This window comes from Tachyglossus aculeatus, chromosome 5 (genome assembly GCF_015852505.1).
Source record: "Tachyglossus aculeatus isolate mTacAcu1 chromosome 5, mTacAcu1.pri, whole genome shotgun sequence".
In the NCBI taxonomy this organism is placed as follows: domain Eukaryota; kingdom Metazoa; phylum Chordata; class Mammalia; order Monotremata; family Tachyglossidae; genus Tachyglossus; species Tachyglossus aculeatus.
Genome location: NC_052070.1, coordinates 48,520,798 through 48,534,625, shown reverse-complemented (window position 1 = coordinate 48,534,625; position 13,828 = coordinate 48,520,798).

The following is a 13,828-nucleotide window of genomic DNA, read 5'->3' as shown; positions in this document are numbered from 1 at the left end:
TTGTTGTCTGTCTCCCCCTTCTAGACTGTGAGCCCACTGTTGGGTAGGGACCGTCTCTATATGTTGCCAACTTGTTCTTCCCAAGCGCTTAGTACAGTGCTCTGCACACAGTAAGCGCTCAATAAATACGATTGAATGAATGAATGGATGAATGAATGAATGAATAATGACGTTACCGTGAGGCTCACATTCAGCATCTCCGCTTAACAGATGAGGGAGCCGAGGACCAGGGAATAATAATGATAGTAATAATAATAATAATGATGGTATTTGTGAAGGGCTTACTATGTGCCAAGCACTGTTCATCCATTCATTCATTCAATCGTATTTATTGAGCGCTTACTGTGTGCAGAGCACTGTACTAAGCGCTTGGGAAGTACAAGTTGGCAACATGTAGAGACGGTCCCTACCCAACAGCGGGTTCTCAGTCTAGAAGGGGGAGACAGAGAACAAAACCAAACGCATTAACAAAATAAAATAAATAGAATAAATACGTACAAATAAAATAGAGTAATACATATGTATAAACATATGTGCATATATACAGGTGCTGTGGGGAGGGGAAGGAGGTAAGCGGGGGTGATGGGGAGGGGGAGGAGGCTGTTCTAAGGTAATCAGGTTGACCCAAGTGGGACTCACAGTCTCCATCCCTGTTTACTGGATGAGGTAGCTGAGGACCAGAGAATAGTAGTAATAATAATGATGGTATTTGTTAAGCGCTTACTATATGCCGAGCACTGGTCTAAGCGCTGGGGTAGATACAAAGCAGCCAGGTTGTCCCACGTGGGGCTCACAGTCTACCTCCTCCAGGAGGCCTTCCCGGACTGAGCCCCTTCCTTCCTCTCCCCCTCGTCCCCCTCTCCATCCCCCTCATCTTACCTCCTTCCCTTCCCCACAGCACCTGTATATATGTATATATGTCTGTACATATTTATTACTCTATTTGTTTTACTTGTACATATCTATTCTATTTATTTTATTTTGTTAGTATGTTTGGTTTTGTTGTCTGTCTCCCCCTTTTGGACTGTGAGCCCACTGTTGGGTAGGGACCGTCTCTATATGTTGCCAACTTGTACTTCCCAAGCGCTTAGTCCAGTGCTCTGCACACAGTAAGCGCTCAATAAATACGATTGATTGATTGATTGATTACTCCCCATTTTACAGATGAGGAAGCTGAGGCCCAGAGAGGTGAAGTGGCTTGCCCAAGGTTGCCAGCAGACAAGTGGCGGGGTCAGGATTAGAACCCACGACCTCCGACAGCCAGGCCCGGGCTCCATCCACTCCGGCCCGGTGGCTTCTGTTAGTCAACTTGGTCCTGCTCCAGTCACACCGGGGAGGCAGAGGAGGGGCCGGGTGGCTCAGTGGGCAGCGCCCCGACCACGGCCCCCACGGCAAGGACTCGCCTCCCCCGCGGAGCAAGCCCACCCTTCTGGCTCCTGGTCTGTCTGAGTTTTGGTAACCTTACCACCCCCCAGAAAACCGACTGCTAATATTTCCTCCTTAAGGGTACCAACTTGTACTTCCCAAGTGCTTAGTCCAGTGCTCTGCACACAGTAAGCGCTCAATAAATACGATTGATTGATTGATGCCTTTGAAGTTTTTGCCCTGACCTTTCCATCCAAACAGCCCGCATATTGGGCCATCGACTTGTGTCCCGGTTTGACTATTGCATCAGTTTCCTCACTGGTCTCTCTGCCTCCAGTCTCTGCCCCCTCCAGCCCTCACTTCACTCTGGGAGTCATTGCTTCAATCATTGTTTAATACAATGTATTGTATTTAATACAATGTATTGTATTTAATACAATACAATTGTTTAATACAATGCATTAATTTAATACAATACATTGTTTAATACAATACAACAATACATTGTTTAATACAATTGTTTAATACAATTGTTTAAAACAATACATTGTTTAATACAATTGCCCTCCGCCAAGCTAGCTCTCTTCCTCCCTTCAAGGCCCTGCTGAGAGCTCACCTCCTCCAGGAGGCCTTCCCAGACTGAGCCCCTTCCTTCCTCTCCCCCTCGTCCCCCTCTCCATCCCCCCGTCTTACCTCCTTCCCTTCCCCACAGCACCTGTATATATGTATATATGGTTGCACATATTTATTACTCTATTTATTTATTTATTTATTTATTTATTTTACTTGTACATTTCTATCCTATTTATTTTATTTTGTTGGTATGTTTGGTTTTGTTCTCTATCTCCCCCTTTTAGACTGTGAGCCCACTGTTGGGTAGGGACTGTCTCTATGTGTTGCCAATTTGTACTTCCCAAGCGCTTAGTACAGTGCTCTGCACATAGTAAGCGCTCAATAAATACAATTGATTGATTGATTGATTGATAATACATCATTCTGCTTGTCTCCTCACTCCTCTAAAATCTTCAGTAGTTGCCCATTCCTCTATATGTCAAGCAGGAACTGTGCCACTTAGTCAACTCTCTTCTCCCACTATATCCCAGATCACGCCCTTTGTTCACTCAATTCATTCAGTCGTATCCATTGAGCGCTTACTGTATGCAGAGCACTGTACTAAGCGCTTGGGAAGTACAAGTTGGCAACATCTAGAGATGGTCCCTACCCAACAGTGGGCTCACAGTCTAGAAATCTAACCTGATCACTTGTGTCTCTCCTCTGTACTAAGCGCTTGGGAAGTACAAGTTGGCAACATCTAGAGATGGTCCCTACCCAACAGTGGGCTCACAGTCTAGAAATCTAACCTGATCACTTGTGTCCCTCCTCCTTGGACTCACTCCTCCTTTATATATGATGGACTACTACTGTCTCTATCTTCAAAGTTCTTCTGAAATAACATCTCCTCCAGGAGGCCTTCCCAGATTAATTCTTTAACCTCTCCACTTTGTATCCTTGCAAATGCCATTTCAATGCTTCTATGCCACCAAGCACTTGGGTACTTTTACCTCCCACCCCAGCCCTTATGCACTATCTTTATCCTTTATTACTTTTATTTTATTTATTTATATTAGTATTTGTTAAGCACTATGTGTCAAGCACTATTCTAGGCGCTGGGCTGGATACAAAGTAATCAAGTCTGACATAGTCCCTGTCCCTCATGGGGCTCATAGTCTAAGTTGGAGAGAGAAAAGGTACTGAATCTCCATTTTTCAGTTGAGGAAACTGAGGCACAGAGAAGTGAAGGGACTTACCCAAGGTCACACCACAGACAAATGGCTGAGCCAGGATTAGAACCCAGAATCTGTCTCGCAGGCCTGTGCTCGTTCTACTAGGCCATGCTGCTTTCCATATTAGTCCGCTGATATGTAATTTATTTTAGTGTCTGTCTTCCCCAGTGGATTTTAAGCTCCTTGAGGGCAAAGATCATTCCTACTAATTCTTTTGTATTTTCCCAAGAGCTTATTAAGGTGCTCTGCACACAGTAATCATTCACTAACTATTTTTGCTTGATTGTTTTCCAGTCTGACACTCCGATGCTGAGATTAGTAACAGACTGGCAGCAGAAACAGGATTCCTGATCACTCTGAAGTGGTGGAGTTTTCCAGCAAATTTTCCTAAACGTGTGTTTCAGCAGGTCACTGGGTCACTGAGATCATTGACTGGTGACCTCTGTAAATACTGGAGTCAACATCGCTGAGGCCGGCAGGAACAAAGTTCCAGAGTTGTTGCCCCTTTCGATCAGTCAGTCATATTTATTGAGCACTTACGGTGTGCAGAGCATTGTACTAAGTGTTTGGGAGAGTACAGTATAATAGATTTGGTAGATACATTCCCTGCCCTCAGGACCTTACAGCTTAGAGGGGATGGCAGACATTAATATAAATAAATAATCAGTAATGTGAGGATGAGAGTGGGGTGAATAGAGGGTGCGAATCCAAGCGCAAGGGTGACGCAGAAGGAAGTGGATGAAGAGGAAATGAGAGATTAGTTGGGGCAGGCCTTTTGGAGGAGATGTGCTTTTAATAACATTTTTTTTTTTAAAAAGGAAAACAACTCTCCCCTTCCAGGTTTAGGGAAATTTGCAAATCTCATTAGTAACTCCTTCTGGCTCAACAAATGACTGTTACCTAGTTACCTAAAAAAAGAAATGGACTCATCTATCCTGGCTAAACAAACACATGGCTCCTTTTCAGTTTTTGTCAAGCGCTTATTATGTGCCAGGGACTGGACTAAGTGCCAGGGTGGACAAGCAAATCAGGTTGAACACAGTCCCAGTTCCATGTAATAATAATAATAATAATAATAATAATAATAATATTTGTTAAGGGCTTACTGTGTACCACACGCTGTTCTGAGCTCTGGGGTAGATACAAGGTTGGACAGTCTCAGTCCCACATGGGGCTCCCAGTCTTAATTCCCATTTTACAGGTGAGGTCACTGAGGCCCAGAGAAGTGAAGTGACTTACCCAAGGTCACACAGCAGACAACGGTCAGAGCTGGGATTAGAACCTAGGTCCTTCTGACTCCCACTCCGGTTCTCTATCCACTAGACCGTACCGTGTTCTGTGAGTACCTCATATTTACCCAAGTATTTCTTAGTAGTGTCCTTTCTCTAAGGAAAAAATGAATCGGTAAGTAAATCCAGATAAAGCTTGGTATGGAATCTTCTTTTTACAGGATCAACCCAGAAGGTGATAGAGAATAGAAGTGAACTAAACTTATGAGTCAGGTTGCCACTTGATCCATTAAATGTATGTAACATTTTGCTCCCTAAAAGGACCTTTCCTCCAAGTGTTTTGAAAAACCTCTTGACACCCCAGCTAGATTTCATTCCTGTTGCTTTAAAGCCTGGGAAAGGTAAGGTTTTAATTAATTTGCTCAAGGAAACTAGTGTTTCAGCAGAGTAAGGACTAGAATCCAGAGGTCTGCGGTGACAGCTTTTCTTCCTTCTTCATCTAGCTAGTCACCCTAAATCCCTTTTGGATTTCATAATGACTCTTTTTTTTTTTTTGGTATTTGTTAAGCACTTACTAAGCGCTAAGCTGATCAGGTTGGACACAGTCCATGTCCCACATGGGGCTAACATTCTTAATCCCCATTTTACAAGTGAAGTAACAGGCACAGAGAAGTTAAGTGGCTTGACATCGACAGTCTTTCTGAATGCTACAGATTTACCCATCTCCGTTTATTTTCCTTTTCCCTATTCCATATTGGTTTGACACAGCAAGAACCAAAAAAGCTGAAAAGCCGATCTGTGGATTGAACTTTGATCCAGACCTGGGAGTAGAACTCCAAAGCAAAGTTGCAGATAATTTACACCATGTTCTGAGCAAGATAGCAACTCTCGGCTAGCACTGTTGATTGTGGTGCACGGAGATTCATTCGTGCAACAAAGTGAGTCAGGCTGATGGCCTTGAATTCGACCATCTGGCTGTTCAAAGTTTACAGAGCCCTGAACTCTGACCGGATTTCTGTAGAAAGTATATGAGATGTTTCGATTCCAGATGACCATGGAAGAAGGATATTGAGAAATAGGACAGACTTCCGAACTCTGGAATCCTATTGTTCTGTAACTTGGCCTGAAAAAGTATAAGCCACAGAAATAACTCCCATCCAAAGGATGTTAATAACTTTTGGCCATCATGAGCAAGTAACGCTTAGAGGAAAAAAAAAGTTTTGGTTTTTTTATGGTGTTTGTTAAGTGCATACTATGTGCCAAGCACTGTTCGATGCACTGGGGTAGACACAATTTAATTAGGTTTGACACAGTCCCTGTCCCACGTGCAGCTCATGGTCTAAGTTAGAAGGCGAACAGTGGAATTGAGGCACAGAGAAGTTAAGTGACTTTCCCAAGGTCGCACAGCGAGCAATTGGCAGAGTCGGAATTGGAATCCAGGTCCTCTGACACCCAGGCCCATGTTCTTCCCACTAGGATGTGCTACTTCTGGAATTGGTGTGTGTGGAATTTGAAAAGATCCAGAAATGACTTGGGTCCAAGAAAACATTGCCATTGGTCCTTTTGGGATTTAGGGATTAATCAATCAAACAGTGGTAATTATTGAGGACTTAACTCAGAACATTGTACTAAGTGCTTGGGAGTACAATATAAGAATTGGATGACATGTTTCCTTCCCACAATAACCCTACAGTCAATCTAGAGGGGGATAGTTTTGTTACTAAGCACTTACTATGTGCCAAGTGCTGGGGTTGATACCGCTTCCTCTCCCCCTCGTCCCCCTCTCCATCCCCCCACCTTACCTCCTTCCCTTCCCCACAGCACCTGTATATATGTATATATGTTTGTACATATTTATTACTCTATTTATTTATTTATTTTATTTGTACATATCTAGTCTATTTTATTTTGTTAGTATGTTTGGTTTTGTTCTCTGTCTCCCCCTTTTAGACTGTGAGCCCACTGTTGGGTAGGGACTGTCTCTATATGTTGCCAATTTGTACTTCCCAAGCGCTTAGTACAGTGCTCTGCACATGGTAAGCGCTCAATAAATACGATTGATGATGAAGTTAATTTGAACACAATCCCTGTCACACATAGAACTCATGGTCTAGAGGAGGAGAATGGGTATTGAAGCCCCATTTTACAATTGAGACACAGAGAACTTAAGTGACTTACCCAAAGTCACACAGCCAGCGAGTGGCAGAGCCGGGATGAGAATCCAGGTCCTCTGACTCCTAGGCCTCCTTCCACTAGGCCACGATCCTTTCCAAGAGGTCGAAGGCCTCTCTCTGCAGGCCTCTCTTTTGCAAATATTCCTATGAGGGCCCTTTCTCTTCCACAATTTGACCAAAGTAGTGATCGGAATAGTGGTAATGCTATTTTGAGCGCCTGAGTGCAACACACTGGACTAAGCACTTGGGAAGGTACAACAGAAGCAAAACACGCACGCTGTGCTTTCGAGGACCTTAAAATCTGGCCAAGCCAGAATGTAAATTAAAATCAGCCGTGAACCTCCCCCTTTCGTGGGCATTAATTAGCCTGGTGGCCAACCCATCCTGGATGGGGGCAATGGTTTGACCTCATTATGGCAACAGAAATTCCTGCTTGCTTTTCCCACCTGGAAGAGAGTTCTTCGAGTGAGGAGGAAATTCAACTACTTGGTACAGGCTAGTGTTGGCACGCAGTTAATAAGAAGAAGTTGGTAGTTTTTACCCACTGGGTTTTCTAATCACTTGGGAAAGTACAATAGAGGCATGAGACAATCCCCTACTCAAAAGGAGAGTGCAATCTAATGGGGGAGACAGATATAAAATATTTATAAACTGGGAAATTAGAATACGTTATCGTGCAATTAATTATGCATGTGCACAGTGATGGGGAAGGGTATAAATAAATATGCAAATCAAGTATATATAGTTTATTTCAGGCTGCATAAGCTAGAGATGGGAAGAAATCAAATTTTCAAAATATATTTTTTCAGCTTCTAGCATTGTGAAGATGAAATTATTTTATTTCTACATATTTATTCTATTTATTTTATTTTGTTAATATGTTTCGTTTTGTCCTCTGTCTCCCCCTCCTAGACTGTGAGCCTGCTGTTGGGTAGGGACCGTCTCTATATGTTGCCAGTTTGTACTTCCCAAGCACTTAGTACAGTGCTCTGCACACAGTAAGCGCTCAATAAATACGATTGAATGAATGTTGCCAACTTGTACTTCCCAAGCGCTTAGTACAGTGCTCTGCACAGAGTAAGCACTCAATAAATACGCTTGAATGAATGAATGAATGAATGAATGAAATAAAAGTCAAATGGAAGTATTAGCTTTGGAACCCCCTGGAAGGGTCTCCAAAGATCCCCCTGTCTTACCTCCTTCCCTTCCCCACAGCACCTGTATATATGTACATATTTTTGTACATATTTATTACTCTATTTATTTATTTTACTTGTACATATCTGTTCTACTTATTTTATTTTGTTAATATGTTTGGTTTTGTTCTCTGTCTCCCCCTTCTAGACTGTGAGCCCACTGTTGGGTAGGGACTGTCTCTATGTGTTGCCAACTTGTACTTCCCAAGCGCTTAGTCCAGTGCTCTGCACACAGTAAGCGCTCAATAAATACGATGGATTGATTGATTTCCCAAAGTTTGAGTGATTGGAGGTTCAGGGCTTGTATTTTAATGGCACGGGGAAGCAGCATGGCTCAGTGGAAAGAGCCCGGGCTTTGGAGTCAGAGGTCATCGGTTCAAATCCCGGCTCCGCCACTTGTCAGCTGTGTGACTTTGGGCATGGCACTTCACTTCTCTGGGCCTCAGTTCCCTCATCTGTAAAATGGGGATTAAGACTGTGAGCCCCCCGTGGGACAACCTGATCACTTTGTAAACTCCCCAGCCCTTAGAACAGTGCTTTGCACATAGTGAGCGCTTAATAAATGCCATTATTATTATTATTATCACTGCTCAAATTTCCGAGTTCTGGTTTAAACTCAGGGAGAGCTGTGTGACTTTGGGTATGGCACTTCACTTCTCTGGGCCTCAGTTCCCTCATCTGTAAAATGGGGATTAAGACTGTGAGCCCCCCGTGGGACAACCTGATCACTTTGTAAACTCCCCAGCGCTTAGAACCGTGCTTTGCACATAGGAAGCGCTTACTCAATGCCATTATTATTATTATTATCACTGCTCAAATTTCCGAGTTCTGGTTTAAACTCAGGGAGAGCGGCATTATATTGCACAATGTCAAATCAAATTCCACGTTACTACACTGATCCAAGCACTTATCCTATCCCACCTTGACTACTATATCCACCTCCTCACTGATCTCCCTGCCCCACTCCAGTTCCTCCTTCACTCTGCTGCAGGGATCATTTTTCTAAAACAAGTCAGTTCACGGCTCCTCACTGTTCAAAACTCTTCAATAGTTGCCCATCCACCTCCCCATCAAACAGAAATTCCTTATCACTGGCTTTGAAGGACTCCCTCAGCTCGCTCCCTCTTATCTTACCTTGCTAATTTTGCAGGCTTTGTTCCTCCAAGGCCAACCTACTCCCTGTACTTCGATCTCGCTGCTAACCCTTTGCTCATATCCTCCCTCTGGCCAGGAACTCCCTCCCCTTTCAGCGTGGTTCAGTGGAAAGAGTGTGGGCTTTGGAGTCCGAGGTCGTGGGTTCGAATCCCAGCTCCTCCCACTGTCAGCTGTGTGACTTTGGGCAAGTCATTTCACTTCTCTGGGCCTCAGCTACCTCATCTGTAAAATGAGGATTAAAAGTGTGTGTCCCATGTGGGACAACCTGATCACCTTGTAACCTCCCCAGCGCTTAGAACAGTGCTTTGCACATAGTAAGCGCTTAACAAATACCATCATCATCATCATATCTGACAGACCACCACCCTCCCTATCTTCAAAGTCTTATTAAAATCACATCTCCTCCCAGAGGCCCTTCTCGACTGAGACCTTATTTCCCCTTATTTCCCTCTCCCTTCTGCTTCACCTGTGCACTAGTATCTGTATCTTCTAGACTGTGAGCCCGTTGTTGGGTAGGGACCGTCTCTATATGTTGCTGACTTGTACTTCCCAAGCGCTTAGTACAGTGCTCTGCACAGTAAGTGCTCAATAAATATGATTGAATGAATGAATGTATCCTTCAGACACTTGATATTCACCCCACAGCACTTACATACATATCTTTAAATTTCTTTTAATGTCTGTCTCCCACTCTAGACCGTAAGCTTCCAGTTGACAGAAAATGTCTAACAATTCTACTGCAATATCCTCTTCCAAGTGATTATTACTGTGCTCTGCTCAGAATAAGTGCTCAATAGATACCGTTGATTGATTGATTGATTGATGATATGAGGGAAATGGAGTCACAGGCTCTTTTGACTCCAAAGTACCTTGAGAAAATACAACAGGCTCAGTTTGTGCCATGCTTCCTGGCGAACACACCAGCCATTTGGCAATCAAAAATGGCTCATTCCCATGCACAAATGTTAAAAGATTGCTTTATAGAAAATTTTGGCCGGGGTACCAGTGTTTCGAGATCATATCGGTCCTTAAATACTCCTAAAGATTTCATAAACTGAATCCTTAGACACCGTATCCAGATTTCAAAATCCAACTGACCTGAGGAGTTGGTTCCTGGACTAAGAACACTAATTCTATTTATTAGATCTGTTTATCGTTCTTTGCCGCACTGTCTCAGGAGCATTCCCTGCTCCTTCCTCCTAAGTCCTTGGGTTTGGAAATACTCCTGGCTGTAATTGTTTGGTGGATATGAGGGAGGTAGTTCCAGGCCAGAGGTAGGATGTGGGCCGGGGGTTGACGGTGGGACAGGCGAGAACGAGGCACAGTGAGAAGGTTTGCACCAGAGGAGCGGAGTGTACGGGCTGGGATGTAGGAGAGAAGGGAGGCAAGGTAAGAAGGGGCAAGGTGATGGAGAGCTTTGAAGCCAATAGGGAGGAGTTTTTATTTGATAAATGGAAAATGAGGGATTAGTTAGGCAAGGTCTCTTGGAAGGGATGTGATTTTAATAAGGGTTTAAAGGTGGGGATGGTGATGGTCTGCCAGATCTGAAAGGGTTCCAGGCCAGAGAGAGGATGTGTGCAAAGGGTGGGTGGCGAGATAGATGAGATTGAGGTAGCCTGAGTAGGATGGCTTCAGTGTGAGGGCTGCGTTGTAGTAGGAAATTGGTGAAGTAAGGTAGGAGGGGGCAGGTTAACCGAGTGCTTTAAAGCCAACAGTAATGAGTTTCTGTTTGATGGAGACGTGGACAGGCAACCCCTGGATGTTCTTCAGGAGTGGAGAAACATGGATTGAATGGTTTATATCTGGGAGAACTCATTCGCTCCCATGGCTTCAACTGCCAACTCTACCCAGATGATCCCCAAATCGACCTATCTCTTAGCGCTCAACAAATACCATTTAAAGAAAAGAAAAAAAAGCCTCACCTCTGTATGTCACAGGGCTTTTGGCCCAGACCCGGCCAGTGGCTTCGGGCACCAGGCCACTATGTACTGAGTGGTGGGATGGAGTTGAACCTCTTTTGACTTTGGGAAGGAAGCAGAACTCTGGGAATTTAATTGGGCCGGGCCCCACGTACCTTTGTTTTCATCTGAAGGTCCCAGTCCAAATCCGAATAGCCTGCTGCATTTTTCCACTTCTAGAGGACTGCTTCCCAGGGATTAGTGAAATGCCCACCATTGACCCAAGCCCCACCTTTTCTTTTATGCCTCTGGGCCAGGATAATAGGGTATCTGAGGCTGACAGTGTTACGGTCTTCTGGATGAGGTGCTAGCGGTGGATCTTGAAAGACCTTGTGGGGCTCTGGAGCCGATTGGCCAAACATCTCCACTTTATAATGGAAAAGCAAAAGCTTAGAGCTTGTATTAACCACCCTCTGGTACTCACGCTCCCCAGCCCTGCCCCTAGCCCCGATGGCAATGCTGACAAGAAATGAACGGCTGCCTCAGAGTGGGAAACCGACATGCCGGGGGAGACTCGCTGAGGCGGCCGAGAGCTGTGACTGAAACAAATCTCCATGGCCCAGCACTGGGAAGAATTCATTTCCTTAAAAAAGGCCTGTTCTTCGGTGGCATGAAAAACAAATATACACTTTTGGGCGGGGGTGTTTGTGTAAAAATAATAATAATTATGGGACTTGTTAAGCACTAACTAGGTGCTGAGTACTGTGCTAAGCAAGATACAAGTGAATCAGGTTGGACACAGTCCCTGCCCGATATGGGGTTCACAGTCTTAATCCCCATTTTACAGGTGAGGTAACTGATGCCCAGAGAAGTGAAGTGACTTGCCCAAGGTCACCCAGGAGACATGTGGACCAACAGCACAATATAGTGGATAGAACCCAAGCCTGGCAGTCAGAAGGCTATGGGATCTAATCTGCCACTTCACTTCTCTTTGCCTAAGTTACCTCATCTGTAGAATCAATCAATCAATCAATCGTATTTATTGAGCGCTTACTGTGTGCAGAGCACTGTACTAAGCGCTTGGGAAGTACAAGTTGGCAACATATAGGGACAGTCCCTACCCAACAGTGGGCTCACAGTCTAGAAGGGGGAGACAGAGAACAGAACCAAACATATAAACAAAATAAAATAAATAGAATAGATATGTACAAGTAATGGGGATGAAGACTGTGAACCCTATGAGGGACAGGGACTGTGTCCAACCCAATTTGCTTGTATCCACCCCAGCGCTTAGAACAGTACCTGGCACATAGTAAGCACTTAACAAAGACCATAATTGATTAATTAAATAATGTGGCAGATCTGGGATTAGAATCCAGATCCTTTGGCTTCCAGGCCCATGCTCTATCCCCTAAACCAGACGTGTGTGTGTGTTCGTGTGTGTGTGTAAAAACTCTGATCACGAATAGCCAGTCTGGAGTAGTTTTCCCAGTGGAATTATACAAATGGCTATTGGGGGAAAGTTCAATTCAGCATTAAGACTTAACACGGTTCCTCAATTTTAAATGCCCAAGTCTCTGCCCCAGCCTGTCACATTGTTTTCCTTCAGAAACAATGGCATGCCCGCCTCTTTTCTTTCAATGAACTCAAAGCACTAATATTTCCACCGCTAATTGTGCTTCCTCTCCGCGAGCTTCCAGATTCTAATCTCCATTATTCAGAGAGGAAACGTCGGTCCCCAACGACACCCAAGGCTACATGTTCAGTTGGCGGCATCCTCAGCCTTGTGGCGCAAAGTTGAACACCTGGTCCTATTCAGAGGTGATTTTCCCTAAACGTTGCCAAAATAAAACCATTCCAGCATTGCGGAGTCTCCTGAGAGGGGCCAACTTCAGCCAACCTTCCTCACCTGGTGCGTCCCAATTCACCATCCTGTTCGACTGACAGTCCGAGGATCAGCTTTTATCCTAAAATGTCCAGTTAGAAACTTGTGTTTACAAGTACCTTGATTGTGGGGAGAGCGGGAGGGAAGAGGTAGGCAGAATCAGTGCTGTGATTTCACATTTCACACACTACTCCAACTGAAATGCTGTCTTGTTCCCAGAAGCGGAGAACAGAATGACCGATTGAGTTCGCGTTAGAGCCCCAACCACTAACTGGTCGCTTAGGCCTCTCTGCGGAGCTGAGAGGCTAAGCCTGATGCTGAAATCTAATCCTTTACTTGCCAAAAAGGTACCAATGAATAGAGGCAGGGCTAGTCCTCAGATGCTTTGCTCCCCAAATGAAACCTTGGCCCAAGACTCAAAGTACCCCCATTTGTCTGTGCAAGGAGCTGGGTAAAAGGCATCGGTCCTAGCTTTTACTTCCCAAGAAAAAGTGAGGGGGCCACCGGGCGTTACGCTGCAGCCCGCCGCTCCTTCTGCCTTCCGACGGGGCGTGACCACCCCGCGTGACCACCCCGCAAAGGCAAACAGATCAATTCACTTGGGAATTCATTAGAAATCTAATATTAGACCTCTAAGTGCCTGAGGGACAATGAGAAGCGGTGTGGTCTAGTTGATAGAGCACAAGCCCGGGACTTCTAATATTAGACCTCTAAGTGTCTGAGGAACAATGAGAAGCGGTGTGGTCTAGTGGATAGAGCCCGGGAGTCAGACAGACGTGGGTCATAATCCCAGCTCCGCCACTTGTCTGCTGTGTGACCTTGGGCGGGTCGCTTAACTTGTCCGTGCCTCCGTTACCTCATCTGTAAAATGGGGATTAAGACGGTGAAGCCTATAGGGGACAGAGATTGTGTTCAACCTGATTAACTTGTGTCTATCTCACTGAACTTGTCTATCTTGTCTATCTCACTGGGATAGACACAAGTTAATCGGAGGAGATCCAGGAACATCTCTGTCCCGGAACTATCTCTCCGCAGTGGCTGTAACACACCACCTGCATGCAACCCTAATGTCCAATTAAGGGCAAATGTCACGAAACATCACCCCAATCAACATCACCCACAGGCTTGACAACTCCGCGCCG